Source organism: Ranitomeya variabilis, chromosome 2 (genome assembly GCF_051348905.1).
Source record: "Ranitomeya variabilis isolate aRanVar5 chromosome 2, aRanVar5.hap1, whole genome shotgun sequence".
Classification (NCBI taxonomy): domain Eukaryota; kingdom Metazoa; phylum Chordata; class Amphibia; order Anura; family Dendrobatidae; genus Ranitomeya; species Ranitomeya variabilis.
Genome location: NC_135233.1, coordinates 324189536 through 324204832, shown reverse-complemented (window position 1 = coordinate 324204832; position 15297 = coordinate 324189536).

Below are 15297 nucleotides of genomic sequence, written 5' to 3'. Positions count from 1 at the left end.
CCAGCGCCAGGTGAGTATTCCCACTCTCGCTCTGTTCCGGCAGGTGTGCGGTACAGCAGGGTTGCGGAGTGATGGAGTCGGGAGGTGGGTGCTGTCTGGAGCACTGCTGGCCGGGCCTGGCGTCCTGCGCCGCTCTCAGCACCAGCTGGAGCGTTTTCCGGGCCGCGGTGATGTTGGGGGCGGAGCCGGCGAGCGCTTCTGGGTTGCTGGGGTTGCTACGCATGCACAGTAATTCCAAGATGGCGGTGCCCAACGGATCCTGGACGCCAGGTTCAACGCGGGCCCTCTAACCACCCAGCTGTATTCCGGAGCAGGAGAGCCAATGGGGACAGCACTAGGCAGTCTGCTGACCGGAATTAGGGGGATTTAAGCAGGTGCCAGATTCAGAACCATGCTTTTGCCTCATTGTCATAATGCAGAGCGATTGTGATCAGCAGCCTCAGCTGCTGGATGAAGTATGACTGAAGCCCAAGGAGAAGGAGCGTGTCAGGAGTGACCAGTCCAGTCGTAAGAGCTCTTCAGGCAGGGATCGAGAGCATCGACTGTGAAAGACCTCCATCATATTCCTGTACCTTTTTCTCTACGGGCACTGGTAAGTGATCTACGTGAAAGTTCACCCAGTGACGCAAGTCCCCTTATACTTTGTCATTTTAGGGGAAGAAATGTGTGGGCAAGGCGAAACATAAGGAATGCGCCTTCTGTGGAGTCCCTAGAAATCAGACAAGAGAAATATATGCATACCAATGGGATCAACCTTCAAACAATAATTTTATTTGTACAAAAAACACAGCAGGGCAAAACACATGAAAAACATTTAAAAGCCAAAAGCAAACACATGACTAATAGGCCATATGAAACCCCCAGGCAGATAGAAAAATGCCATCAAGCACCCAATAGCATATAAATTACCCGGACAAAAAGTGTACAGCAATAAATACCAATCTGCTACCAGCTATAGCTTATGAACATAATACGTCAAGGAACAAAGATTGAATACAAGTACCGCATCATAAGTACACTGTGTTCCAAATTATTATGCAAATTGGATTTAAGTGTCTTAAAGATTTAATTGTTTTGTTTTTCAAATAAACTCGTGGATGGTATTGTGTCTCAGGGCTCAATGAATCACTGAAATCAATCTTAAACACGTGATAATTAGTTTTCCAGGTGATTCTAATTAAAGGAAAACTCAAAAATGATGTTCCACATTATTATGCAGGTCACAGGTTTCAAGCAATATGGGAAATAAAAAGGATCTCTCTGCTGCTGAAAAGCGTTAAATAGTTCAATGCCTTGGACAAGGTATGAAAAAATTAGATATTTCACGAAAACTTAAGAGTGATCATCATACTCTGTCTGTGCTCTGTTTCAGTCACAAATCTCATCAGAGTTCATGCAAATAAAGGCATAATGAGGAAGTTTTCTGGCAGACAAATTCATTGGATTAAGAGAGCAGCTGCCAAAATACCATTACAAAGCAGCAAACAGTTATTTGAAGCTGCTGGTGCGTCTGGAGTCCCTCGAACCTCAAGGTGTAGGATCCTTCAAAGGCTTGCTGTGGTGCATAAACCTACTATTCGGCCACTCCTAAACAGTGTTCACAAGCAGAAACGGTTGCAGTGGGCCCAGACATAAATGAAGACTAATTTTCAAACAGTCTTGTTTACTGATGAGGGTCGAGCAACTCTGGACGGTCCAGATGGATGGAGTAGTGGATGGTTGGTGGATGGCCACCATGTCCCAACAAGGCTGCGACGTCAGCAAGGAGGTGGAAGAGTCATGTTTTGGTCTGGAATCATGGGGAACCAGCTGGTGGGGCCCTTTAAGGTTCCTGAAGGTGTGAAAATGACCTCAGCAAGGTAAACAGAGTTTCTGACTGACAACTTTCTTCCATGGCCTAAAAAGCAGAAACGTGCCTTCAGGAACAAAATCATCTTCATGCATGACAATGAATACCTCTGAGTAATTGGCTGCTATGGGCATAAAAGGAGATAAACTCATGGTGTGGCCACCATCTTCCCCTGATCTCAACCCTATAGAGAACCTTTGGAGTATCATCAAGAAAAAGATCTATGAGGGTGGGAGGCAGTTCACATCAAAACAGCAGCTCTGGGAGGCTATTCTGACCATGCAAAGAAATACAAGCAGAAACTCTCCAAAAACTCACAAGTTCAATGGATGCAAGAATTGTGAAGGTGATATCAAAGAAGGGTTCCTATGTTAACATGTAACTTGGCCTGTTAGGATGTTTTAGAGTTAAATAGCTTTTTTGTTCAGTGAATGTGACCTCCTAATGCTGCAAATTCCACAAATGAGCATTTTCAGTTCTTTAAAACATATCAAATGTTTAGAAATACTACTGTGCATAATAATTTGGAACAGTGCATTTTGAGTTTTTATTCATTTTGGAGATTATACTGTTATCATTGGGAGGTTTCTTCAATAAAATTCAATGTATACTCTAACGGGTGATGACTTTTATTAGACTGACTGTCATTTGCACTGACCATTTAGGAAAATCCGAGAAAAATGTCATTTGCATAATAATTTGGAACATAGTGTATATTTACCGAATGTTGCTGTGCAGAAATAGAATCCACAGGATAACAAGAAACATCATTCAGGAACCTATGACCAAAATACACACTATGGTTCAAAGTCCTAAAGGTCCGGATGGTCAGACAAAAATACAATGACCAGTAATAAGGTGCTAGTGCCGGGGGGTGAGAAGAGACTAAAGCCCCACGCATATCGACGCTATGAGAGCGTCTTCATCAGGGGAAGTGTAAAGTAGGTAGCCCCACCCTGTCCTTTTTATAACCAAATGATAAAATACAATAGTCACCATCTGTGAAGATGTGACAGCGTGCAGTTTCCTCATGGCATGTACAGACAGGCGTCCACTTCCGGTTCTAAGAGTTCACCCCATCGCGCCTGCGCAGTACGTCACTCTGACTGAATTGCCGAGACTGCGCAATAGCAGCTACAGTCCTGGCACGAAGACTACCATGGTTACAAGGGCGCCAAACTAATCACACAATGCGCTTGCGCCTGTTAACAGAGAAAACTCCTTCTAATCCAGGAAGTCCGATTATAAGCGCCTGCGCGGTACGATACTCTGAACAAAAGGCTAGACCAGTACATACACAGTGTCGGCGCGAGGGTTACCATAGATACAAATAGTATTCAGCTCAGTCGGCTATGTGCTTGCGTCAATTAAAGGAATATTCCCAAAAGGCAACCAAATCTTCAAAAGCGAGGATATGATCCACCAAATCAAATAAGTAACCTCCTATATCTTAAAGGTAGTCATACTAGTAGACAACCACCGATGTTAATATGTATACCATTGATCTTGCATAAATGTAGAACCCTCCAACCAGGACATCCCAAGATTCGATTCTTTACCAATTAAAGTATTGAAAAAGCATGATAATAAACAATGTAGAAGACCCACCTAGATCTCTCCCAGGTTATAATCCCATATCCTACGTTCTTCAAAGAGCCGCGATCTTTACCAGCAAAATATGCCATTCAAGTACAAACATATGCAATAAATCAGCCCCATATACCTGGTATTCAAAAAATTATGTACATATACACTCACTGGCCACTTTATTAGGTACACCTGTCCAACTTCTTGTTAACACTTAATTTCTAATCAGCCAATCACATGGCGGCAACTCAGTGCATTTAGGCATGTAGACATGGTCAAGACAATCTCCTGCAGTTCAAACCGAGCATCAGTATGGGGAAGAAAGGTGATTTGAGTGCCTTTGAACGTGGCATGGTTGTTGGTGCCAGAAGGGCTGGTCTGAGTATTTCAGAAACTGCTGATCTACAGGGATTTTCACGCACAACCATCTCTAGGGTTTACAGAGAATGGCCCGAAAAAGAAAAAAAATCCAGTGAGCGGCAGTTCTGTGGGCGGAAATGCCTTGTTGATGTCAGAGGAGAATGGGCAGACTGGTTCGAGCTGATAGAAAGGCAACAGTGACTCAAATCGCCACCCGTTACAACCAAGGTAGGCCTAAGAGCATCTCTGAACGCACAGTGCGTCGAACTTTGAGGCAGATGGGCTACAGCAGCAGAAGACCACACCGGGTACCACTCCTTTCAGCTAAGAACAGGAAACTGAGGCTACAATTTGCACAAGCTCATCGAAATTGGACAGTAGAAGATTGGAAAAACGTTGCTTGGTCTGATGAGTCTCGATTTCTGCTGCGACATTCGGATGGTAGGGTCAGAATTTGGCGTAAACAACATGAAAGCATGGATCCATCCTGCCTTGTATGGAGCATCTTTGGGATGTGCAGCCGACAAATCTGCGGCAACTGTGTGATGCCATCATGTCAATATGGACCAAAATCTCTGAGGAATGCTTCCAGCACCTTGTTGAATCTATGCCACGAAGAATTGAGGCAGTTCTGAAGGCAAAAGGGGTCCAACCCGTTACTAGCATGGTGTACCTAATAAAGTGGCCGGTGAGTTTATATGTTGTCTAAAAAGTCCCTAATGCATGGTATAGCTGGTAGCAGATAAATGTTATCAACATCAACTGTAAGCAAGCAATTAAATTATGAGAAGATCTGATGAGTCAGAAGGTGCGAGTCCAGCAGTCCTGAAGTTCCACAGTAGACCTCCATGTTACGCCTAAAAGGGAACCAAAGGGATGGATATATCCAAAGAATCTAAACATAGGACATAAGACACACAGGTAAGTAAAGAAAGAGAACGTATATCAGAGACTCCAATTCCTCACGCTTGCTTATAAAAGCCAGTGTACAGAAGTTTCTCATTGATACCCACCGGGGCCAGACTATTAAGATTATAAATCCATTTGGATTCTTTCCTTAACAACTCCGATATAACGCTGCCACCCATGATGTCAGTTTTCACCTTTTCCAAACCCATGACCCTTAACCCCCTAGATGAGCCACCATGATGATGTAAAAAATTGACAGCCACTGAGGAGAGTTTCTTACCTTTATCGGAATCCTTCTGGGCCGTATTTATGCTAGATAAATGCTGTTGTGTTCGGCGCCTGAGTTCTTGCGTAGTGTAGCCAATATAAAGTTTTGGGCAGCTGCAAATTAAAGCGTAGACAAGGTTCCTGGTACAACAATTAAATTATCCAGGTAACTAGGTTTCTTTCCGGGCTGTGTGGGAAAAATATCCCACTGTCAGCTATCACATAGCTACAGACATTACACCTACCACAAGGATAAGATCCATAGGTATTGCCGCCAGTCCCTGTTCTAGTAGACACCCGTTTGAAATGGCTTGACACAAGTTCATCCTTCAGGTTCCGAGACCTCCTAGCCACCATCTTGGGAGTATTCAAAAGCTACGGTAAGAGCTTGAATTCCATTAAAAGGATGTCCCAGTTCTTTTTGAGAATAGCATGAACGTCACTCCACTGGTTGTGATATGTGGTAACAAGATTAATAGTCCGAGCCGGAGTCCTCCTCTTTGGTCTCAATATTTCTTCCCGTATAGCTTGTTGGGAGTGTTGGTATGCCTGAGATACAACCTTTCGAGGATAACCCCTAGCCCGAAATCTATCCATCAGTTTATGCGATTCCTCCTGGAAGTCAGTCAGGGTGGTTCAATTCCTCCTTAGTCTGAGGAATTGACCCCTAGGTATACTATTCCGTAAGTGGGCCGGGTGAGCACTTGTGTAATGAAGCAAACTATTTGTGGCCGTTTTTTTGCGATGCAGACCCGTCACTAGACCATTCCCTCTGATGGTGATCTACAAGTCCAAAAAAATAAAATAAAATATCGACCATCATGGTAGAAATGTTTAAGGTCAGTTTAATTCCCCAAGGATTGTCATTGAGCTGATCAATAAAGAGATTACACTCATCAAGGGTTCCAGTCCAAAAAAACAAGACGTCTATAAATCTGTGCCATTTGGGTACATGTTCTTTAAAAAACGAAGTTTATACACATGCTCCTCCCACCACCCCATAAATAAGATTGCGTACAAGGGCACGCATTTTGCGCCCATCGCAGTTCCTGATGCTTGCCTATAATAAGTGCGGTCAAAGACATAGTAATTTTTCTCAAGCACCAGATCCAGGAGAAAGGAGTCGTGATCTCTGTCCCTGCTAGATTCACGGTCCAAGAAGAATGCCACTACTTTAATCGCCAAAATATGCTCAATGCTAGTACAAAGGGATTCTACATCCAACATCACAATAAAGGTGTCCACCGGTATTTCAAGCTCATTAATTTGTTCAATCAGATGCATGGAGTCCCTGATATAGGAACCTAAGGAGTAAACAAGGGGTTGCAGAAAAAAGTCAAGATAAGTGCAAGGTCTTTCAAAAAGTCCTCCTATTCCCGATATTATTGGCCTAACTGGGGGGTTGTCGAGGCATTTATGCACCTTAGGGAGCATGTAAAAGGTCGGTACTCTGGGCATATCAGTTGTTAAAAATCCCTTCTCATTCTTGTTTATTATCCCCAAATCGAACTCAGTCAGAATCAGGCAATCCAATTGTCTCTTAAAGATGTCTGTTGGATCCGACGGGAGGACCTGGTAATGAGAGTTGTTAGACAGTTGGCACTTCATCTCTAATACATAAAGCTCCTTTGGCCAGATAACCACATTACCTCCTTTGTCAGCTTCTTTAATGACAAAGGAGTCCTGTTTCTTAAGATGTTGAAGACAATTCCTTTCTTCCCTAGTGAGGTTATTCAATCCCCCACTCTTCAATCTGAGATTACGAATATCCTTACTAACGGTGTCAAAGAATATTTGAATCACCGGAAAAAGGGAAAGAGATGGGGTGGCCTGCGATGGTATGCGTCCTGTAAATCTCTGACTCACCAGGTCCCCTTTCGTTCTCCTCCAAAAGTTCCAACAAATCACGGAACGTCTGTCTGTCTTCATCCGGCAGCATATCTATTACTGATGGTTTGTGGTAGAGTAATTTAAATGTTAGCTGCCTACAAAAGAGATATAAATCCTTCGTGAGTTCAAATTTGTTTAGGGGATGAGTAGGTGAGAAGGAAAGCCCCTTAGAAAGTAAAGAAACCTCCCCAGGTGATAAGGAATAGGAGGACAAATTAATGATCTGCAACTTAGGGTACCGTCACACATTGAAATTTCCATCGCTACGACGTTACGATTCGTGACGTTCTAGCGATATCGTTACGATATCGCTGTGTCTGACACGCTACTGCGATCAGACACCCTGCTGAGAATCGTACGTCGTAGCAGATCGTTTGGAACTTTCTTTCGTCGCTTGATCACCCGCTGACATCGCTGGATCGTTGTGTGTGACAGCGATCCAGCGATGTCTTCGCTTGTAACCAGGGTAAACATCGGGTAACTAAGCGCAGGGCCGCGCTTAGTAACCCGATGTTTACCCTGGTTACAAGCGTAAACGTAAAAAAACAAACCGTACATACTCACCCGTCGGTGTCCTTCAGGTCCCTTGCCATCTGCTTCCTGCTCTGAGTGCCGGCCGGAAAGTGAGAGCAGATCACAGCGGTGCTGCGCTCTGCTCTCACTGTACGGCTGCACTCAGAGCAGGAAGCAGACGGCAAGGGACCTGAAGGACACCGACGGGTGAGTATGTACTGTTTGTTTTTTTACGTTTACGCTGGTAACCAGAGTAAACATCGGGTTACTAAGCGCGGCCCTGCGCTTAGTTACCCGATGTTTACCCTGGTTACCCGGGGACTTCGGCATCGCTCCAGCGCCGTGATTGCAACGTGTGACCGCAGTCTACGACGCTGCGACGTCACGAATCGTGCCGTCGCAGCGATGAAAATTTCAATGTGTGACGGTACCCTTACCCGAATCTGTGACCATATCCTGCTCGGTCTCATGTTCTAATATCTCCGATTGTTCCTCCTGGGGTATCTCCTGTGGTTCGGGGACCAATCCTGGTTGTTCCTCACTTTGGATCTTACATTTAAGTAACCTGTGACCTCCTGTTGTGCCATCCTGGTCGCTTATGTCGGATGATAAAAAAAAAAAATCACTCGATACAGGATCCACATGTTCAACCCGTGCCTTCTCCCCAGTTGTAACCACCGCCATCCTCCTGGCGTTACCATGATGTGACCACCTGTACGCCCTCTGGCCATCAAAGTCTGATTTATCGCGTTGAAATTTGTGTTTATTCCCCTTAATGACTTCCCTTTCAAATGTATCAATGGAGATTTTCAAACGTTCCTTAAAAGGAATCACCTGCCCCTGTTTATCAAAGGCATCCAACTTCTGCTCTTTAAGCCTAATTTCTTCTTTCAATCGGACTATAAGGGCATGGTCATGTTTCAACAGCATCTCAATCAATATAGAGGAACATTTTGATAATCCTGTCTCCCAAGATCTCTTAAAAGCTGCATCAACCTCCCAAGCCGGGAAGATCTGAATCCGCAATCCACGCGGTACAAGTCCAAGTTTTTTATATTCCTCCAGACTGTTCACATTACACCAAGTCTTGGTCAAAGATTTATGCAAGTGAGTAATATCCCCACAGAGTTGAGAAAAGCTCTCATCCAATTTAGTGTTATAGTACCCTCCGTGCAGCCAAAAACACCAGAAACCTGATCACGCGACGCAGTCTCACGGGCTTCCAAATCCATTTCAATCAAAAAACTCAATATATGTGTATATGATAGCGTGCCACCGCTCAGAAAACCAGTCAAAAGATTACACCAGGTTAAAACATATACAGTGGGGCAAAAAAGTATTTAGTCATTCAGCAATAGTGCAAGTTCCACCACTTAAAAAGATGAGAGGCGTCTGTAATTTACATCATAGGTAGACCTCAACTATGGGAGACAAACTGAGAAAAAAAAATCCAGAAAATCACATTGTCTGTTTTTTTATCATTTTATTTGCATATTATGGTGGAAAATAAGTATTTGGTCAGAAACAAAATTTCATCTCAATACTTTGTAATATATCCTTTGTTGGCAATGACAGAGGTCAAACGTTTTCTGTAAGTCTTCACAAGGTTGCCACACACTGTTGTTGGTATGTTGGCCCATTCCTCCATGCAGATCTCCTCTAGAGCAGTGATGTTTGTGGCTTTTCGCTTGGCAACACGGACTTTCAACTCCCTCCAAAGGTTTTCTATAGGGTTGAGATCTGGAGACTGGCTAGGCCACTCAGGACCTTGAAATGCTTCTTATGAAGCCACTCCTTCGTTGCCCTGGCGGTGTGCTTTGGATCATTGTCATGTTGAAAGACCCAGCCACGTTTCATCTTCAATGCCCTTGCTGATGGAAGGAGGTTTGCACTCAAAATCTCACGATACATGGCCCCATTCATTCTTTCATGTACCCGGATCAGTCGTCCTGGCCCCTTTGCAGAGAAACAGCCCCAAAGCATGATGTTTCCACCACCATGCTTTACAGTAGGTATGGTGTTTGATGGATGCAACTCAGTATTCTTTTTCCTCCAAACACGACAAGTTGTGTTTCTACCAAACAGTTCCAGTTTGGTTTCATCAGACCATAGGACATTCTCCCAAAACTCCTCTGGATCATCCAAATGCTCTCTAGCAAACTTCAGACGGGCCCGGACATGTACTGGCTTAAGCAGTGGGACACGTCTGGCACTGCAGGATCTGAGTCCATGGTGGCGTAGTGTGTTACTTATGGTAGGCCTTGTTACATTGGTCCCAGCTCTCTGCAGTTCATTCACTAGGTCCCCCCACGTGGTTCTGGGATTTTTGCTCACCGTTCTTGTGATCATTCTGACCCCACGGGGTGGGATTTTGCGTGGAGCCCCAGATCGAGGGAGATTATCAGTGGTCTTGAATGTCTTCCATTTACTAATTATTGCTCCCACTGTTGATTTCTTCACTTCAAGCTGGTTGGCTATTGCAGATTCAGTCTTCCCAGCCTGGTGCAGGGCTACAATTTTGTTTCTGGTGTCCTTTGACAGCTCTTTGGTCTTCACCATAGTGGAGTTTGGAGTCAGACTGTTTGAGGGTGTGCACAGGTGTCTTTTTATACTGATAACAAGTTTAAACAGGTGCCATTACTACAGGTAATGAGTGGAGGAAAGAGGAGACTCTTAAAGAAGAAGTTACAGGTCTGTGAGAGCCAGAAATCTTGATTGTTTGTTTCTGACCAAATACTTATTTTCCACCATAATATGCAAATAAAATGATAAAAAAAACAGACAATGTGATTTTCTGGATTTTTATTTCTCAGTTTGTCTCCCATAGTTGAGGTCTACCTATGATGTAAATTACAGACGCCTCTCATCTTTTTAAGTGGTGGAACTTGCACTATTGCTGAATGACTAAATACTTTTTTGCCCCACTGTATGTATAAAGAGAAAATAGCGGGCACCACCTATATAAGTCAGGGATCAACCATATGCATATAAGAAGACAGTAGAAATCAGACGAGAGAAAGATATGCATACCAATTGGATCAACCTTCAAGCAATAATTTTATTTGTACAAAAAACACAGCAGGGCAAAACACACATTAAAAACATTTAAAAGCCAAAAGCAAACACATTGCTAATAGGCCATATGAAACCCCCAGGCAGATAGAAAAATGCCATCAAGCACCCAATAGCATATAAATTACCTGGAGTCCCCTTGACAGATTCATGTCCCAAAAAAATTATGCACCCCTTGTATCCAGCAGACGGTGAGGTCTAAAGGAGGGGTAGGGGCAGATGGACATTAGGCCGGATAGACGATATCACCTTTACTGTCCTCCCCAGGTAGCAGAAGAATCTCTGGATGCGGCAAGCTTAAAAGATGGTCAGAGCGGAAGTGAGAGAATGCCTAAGGTCCCTGTCCCAAGTGGGAAGTTCAAAATACATGGCCCCTTTTGACTCTGATTCTTCAGAAGGAGAAAGAGAGGAGGGTTCCTATGATTCAGTTCCCTCATCCTCTTCGTCAAAAGAAGAGTCTGGCCAATTCTGTCTGCCTCTGGATCCGGCAGACAAACTAGTTAAATCTGTCAGAGGAACGATGAGCATAGCAGAACCTAAATCACAACTTTCCAAACAAGATATGATGTTCAGCGGGCTAGATCAAAGAAAGCGTAGGTCTTTCTCGTTGAACAACAAAATTCAGGAACTAATTTTTCGGGAATGGAAAAAACCTGAAAAAAAAGGGTTCTTTACCACCAGCGCTGAAGCGCAGATACCCCTTCGACGATCCAGCAGTCAACACCTGGACAAGAGTCCTAAATTAGATGCTGCAGTGTCAAAAGCATCAAAGAAAGCCTCACTACCATTTGAGGACATGGGGACCCTTAAAGCTCCCATTGATAGGAAGGCAGACACCTTCCTTAAGGGCACCTGGGAAATGGCAGCCGGTTCTCTAAGACCGGCAGTAGCTGCAACTTGTATGGCCAGATCCTTAATGGTCTGGCTGGTTCAGTTGGAGTCCCAGCTGAAAGAGGGCGCTTCCAGAGATATAATTCTGAATGCTCTACCAGTGATTCAAGAGGCTGCTGCCTTCCTATCGGACACCTCAGTTGATTCAGTTAAAATGGCGGCCAGGGCAGCGGGACTCTCTAACGCGGCTCGTAGAGCCTTGTGGTTGAAGTGCTGGTCAGGAGACATTCAAACAAGATCAAAACTCTGCGCTATCCCATGCAAAGGGGAGTATCTCTTCGGTCCAACCTTGGATGAGTTGCTGGAGAAAGCAGGGGATGACAAGAAAAAATTCCCTAATTTATCATCCGTGTCCTACCGTCGTCCTTTCAACAGAAAGATTTGGTCGGGTAAAGAAGCGTGTATCGTCACCCACTAGAGACAATTTTAGATGGGAGGATAAACGCAGAAGAGGTACGGGCTTTATGTTCCGCCGTTCCTCAAGAGAGCGTAAAAAGCTTGACCATTGACTAGCAATCCCAGTGGGGGTAGATTGTCAGCCTTTTCAGCATGGTCAGAGATCACGAATAGTGATTGGGTGCAGAGTATAATATCGGATGGACTCAGACTTGAGTTTAGTCACCTTCCACGAGAAAATTTAAATTAACTCCCTTGCGCTCTTCCCCCCTTGAACAAACAGCATTGGAAGCATAAGTTGTGAACTTATGCCTTATTAAAGTTCTGATTGAGGTTCCGGAATCTGAGAGAGGTAGAGGATTCTAATCTCCTCTATTTCTTATTCAAAAACCAGACAAATCGTTTAGAACCATTATAAACCTTAAGTCCCTTAATGAGTTTCTGGTTAATAGGACCTTCAAGATGGAATCAATCAGTTCAACAATTAAGATGCTGTTTAAAAACGGTTTCATGGTAGTCGTAGATTTAAAAGATGCATATTATCATGTACCTATCCATGAAGACTTCCAGAAATTCCTAAGGGTGGCGGTTCTTATGGGAGGAGTAGTTCGCCATTTTCAGTTTAGGGCACTTCCCTTCGGTCTATTAGCTGCGCCTAGGGTGTTTACAATGGTAGTTGCTGAGGTCATGGTGGACTTACGAAAATCCAATATTCTTGTTATCCCCTATATAGACGATTTTCTTATAGTGGGGTATTCAGCAGACCATTGCCTATCGCAAGTAGGAACGGCTAGGGCCAGACTAGAACACCTAGGCTGGATAATAAATTATGAGAAATCCCGGTTACAGCCCCTAAAAATTCAGAGATTCCTAGGTCTACTGTTAGATTCGGAGGCCCAGCAATGTCGTCTTCCACCAGATAAGTTATTACATATTCAACAACAGGTGTTAAAGGCGATTGATAGACCCTCCATGACCCTTAGACAGGCTATGTCCCTGCTAGGATCCCTGACTTCATGTATCCCTGCTGTCCATTGGGCTCAGTTTCACACCAGACCTTTACAGTCAGAGGATCTGGTTAATGACAGAGCCTTGCAAGGGTCCTTGCAGGGTCAGATAATTTTGAGTCCGTTAACCCTTACGTCTCTTAGATGGTGGTTAAATAAAGACAACTTATCTGCAGGTGTTCCCTGGGTGACACATGTGACTCGTGTAATAACTACAGATGCTAGTCCCTCGGAGTGGGGGGCCCATATAGGGGACATTGTGGTTCAGGGGCAATGGGACTCCCAGGCAGGAGTTTCATCCAATCAGAGGGAGTTAATGGCAATTGAACTTTCAGTTAAAAAACTCGTATATCTACAGGGTCACCATGTCAAGATCCTCTCGGGCAACCAGGTGGCGTGGCTTATGTAAATCACCAAGGTGGAACGCATTCCGAGACTCTGATGCAAGTGGTGGATCGCCTATTCCAAACAGCAGAAAGGAATTTTCAATCTTTAACTGCACTTCATATCAGAGGAAAGGAAAACGTAAAGGCAGACTTTCTGAGCCGCAATATCATAAGGCAAGGGGAATGGTCACTGAACAGAGACATCTTCGATCGCATTGTCCGCAAATGGGGTCAACCAGAGGTGGACCTCTTTTGCCACCAGAGACAACAGAAAAGTGAGAAAACTCTGTTCCCTAAATCCCAGGAAGAATCCTCTGGTAGTGGACACCTTTTTGATAAGATGGGATTATTCTCTGGCTTACGCATTCCCACCATTGACCCTGTTGCCTCTAGTGGTAAGAAAGATCAGGGAGGATCGGGCAAGAGTCATACTAATTGCCCCGTTCTGGCCCAGGATGGCCTGGTTCTCTTGGCTCAGGACTATGTCGGTAGACGACCCCTGGGTGGTTCCAGACATTCCAGACTTACTCTTCCAGGGACCGATCAGCCATCCACAAGTGAAGGGACTCTATTTAACGGAATGGAGTTTAAAAGGTCATTGCTAAAAGACAGAGGCTTCTCCCCAAATTTAATAGATAGCCTTCTGAAGAGTAGAAAACAAATCACAACAAAAATCTACTCTTGAACCTGGAAAAAGTTCCTGACCTCTTCAGATTGTAATGTTGATGAAGGGGTGCCGATACATCAGATCTTAGAATTGCTGCAGAAGCGTTTGGAGTTAAATCTTTCCACAAGTACACTAAAAGTACAGGTCTCAGCCCTGGGGGCCCTGTTCTCTTGTTACATTGCCAATAACTATTGGGATTTGAGGTTTATTAAGGCAGCTGGTAGAGCTAGACCCATACACAAAGATAAAACTGTACCATGGGATCTCAACCTAGTCCTTTCAGCTTTGACTAAGGAACCATTTGAACCCTTAGGGTACTGTCACACAGTGGCACTTTGATCGCTACTACGGGACGATCTGTGACGTTCCAGCGATATCCATAAGATATCGCTGTGTCTGACACGCAGCAGCGATCAGGGACCCTGCTGAGAATCGTACGTCGTAGCAGATCGTTTGGAACTTTATTTCGTCGCTGGATCTCCCGCTGTCATCGCTGGATCGTTGTGTGTGACAAGGATCCAACGATGCGTTCGCTTGTAACCAGGGTAAACATCGGGTTACTAAGCGCAGGGCCGCGCTTAGTAACCTGATGTTTACCCTGGTTACCAGCGCAAAAGTAAAAAACAAACAAACCGTACATACTCACATTCCGGTGTCCTTCAGGTCCCTTGCCGTCTGCTTCCCGCTCTGACTGACTCCCGGCCATAAGGCAGTACAGAGCACAGCGGTGACGTCACCGCTGTGATCTGCTTTCACTTTACGGCGGCACTCAGTCAGAGCGGGAAGCAGACGGCAAGGGACCTGAAGGACACCGGAATGTGAGTATGTACTGTTTGTTTTTTTTTTACTTTTACGCTGGTAACCAGGGTAAACATCGGGTTACTAAGCGCGGCCCTGCGCTTAGTAACCCGATGTTTACCCTGGTTACCCGGGGCCTTCGGCATCGTTGGTCGCTGGAGAGCGGTCTGTGTGACAGCTCTCCAGCGACCACACAACGACTTTCCAACGATCACGGCCAGGTCGTATCGCTGGTCGTGATCGTTGGAAAGTTGCAAAGTGTGACAGTACCCTTACATTCAGCCTCAATTAAGATGTCTCTTAATACAGCTTTCCTGGTAGCAATAACATCTGCTCGTAGAGTAGGAGAGATCCAAGTGCTTTCTAGACTTTCCCCTTATACAGAGTTCTTACAGGATAGAGTAGTCCTCAAGCCGGACCCAGCCTACTTGCCGAAAGTAGCATTCCATTTCCACAGGTCACAGGAGATAGTTCTACCATCATTTCTCCCTAATCCTTCTAACCCTAAGGGTATGTGCACACGTCAGGATTTCTTGCAGAAATTTCCTGAAGAAAACCGGAAATTTTCTGCAAGAAATCCGCTTTTTTTTTTTTTGCGTTTTTTTCCCGTTTTTTTTTAGCATTTTGCAAGCGAAATTAGCTTGCAGAATGCTAAAGTTTTCCAAGCGATCTGTAGAATCGCTTGGAAAACTGATTGACAGGTTG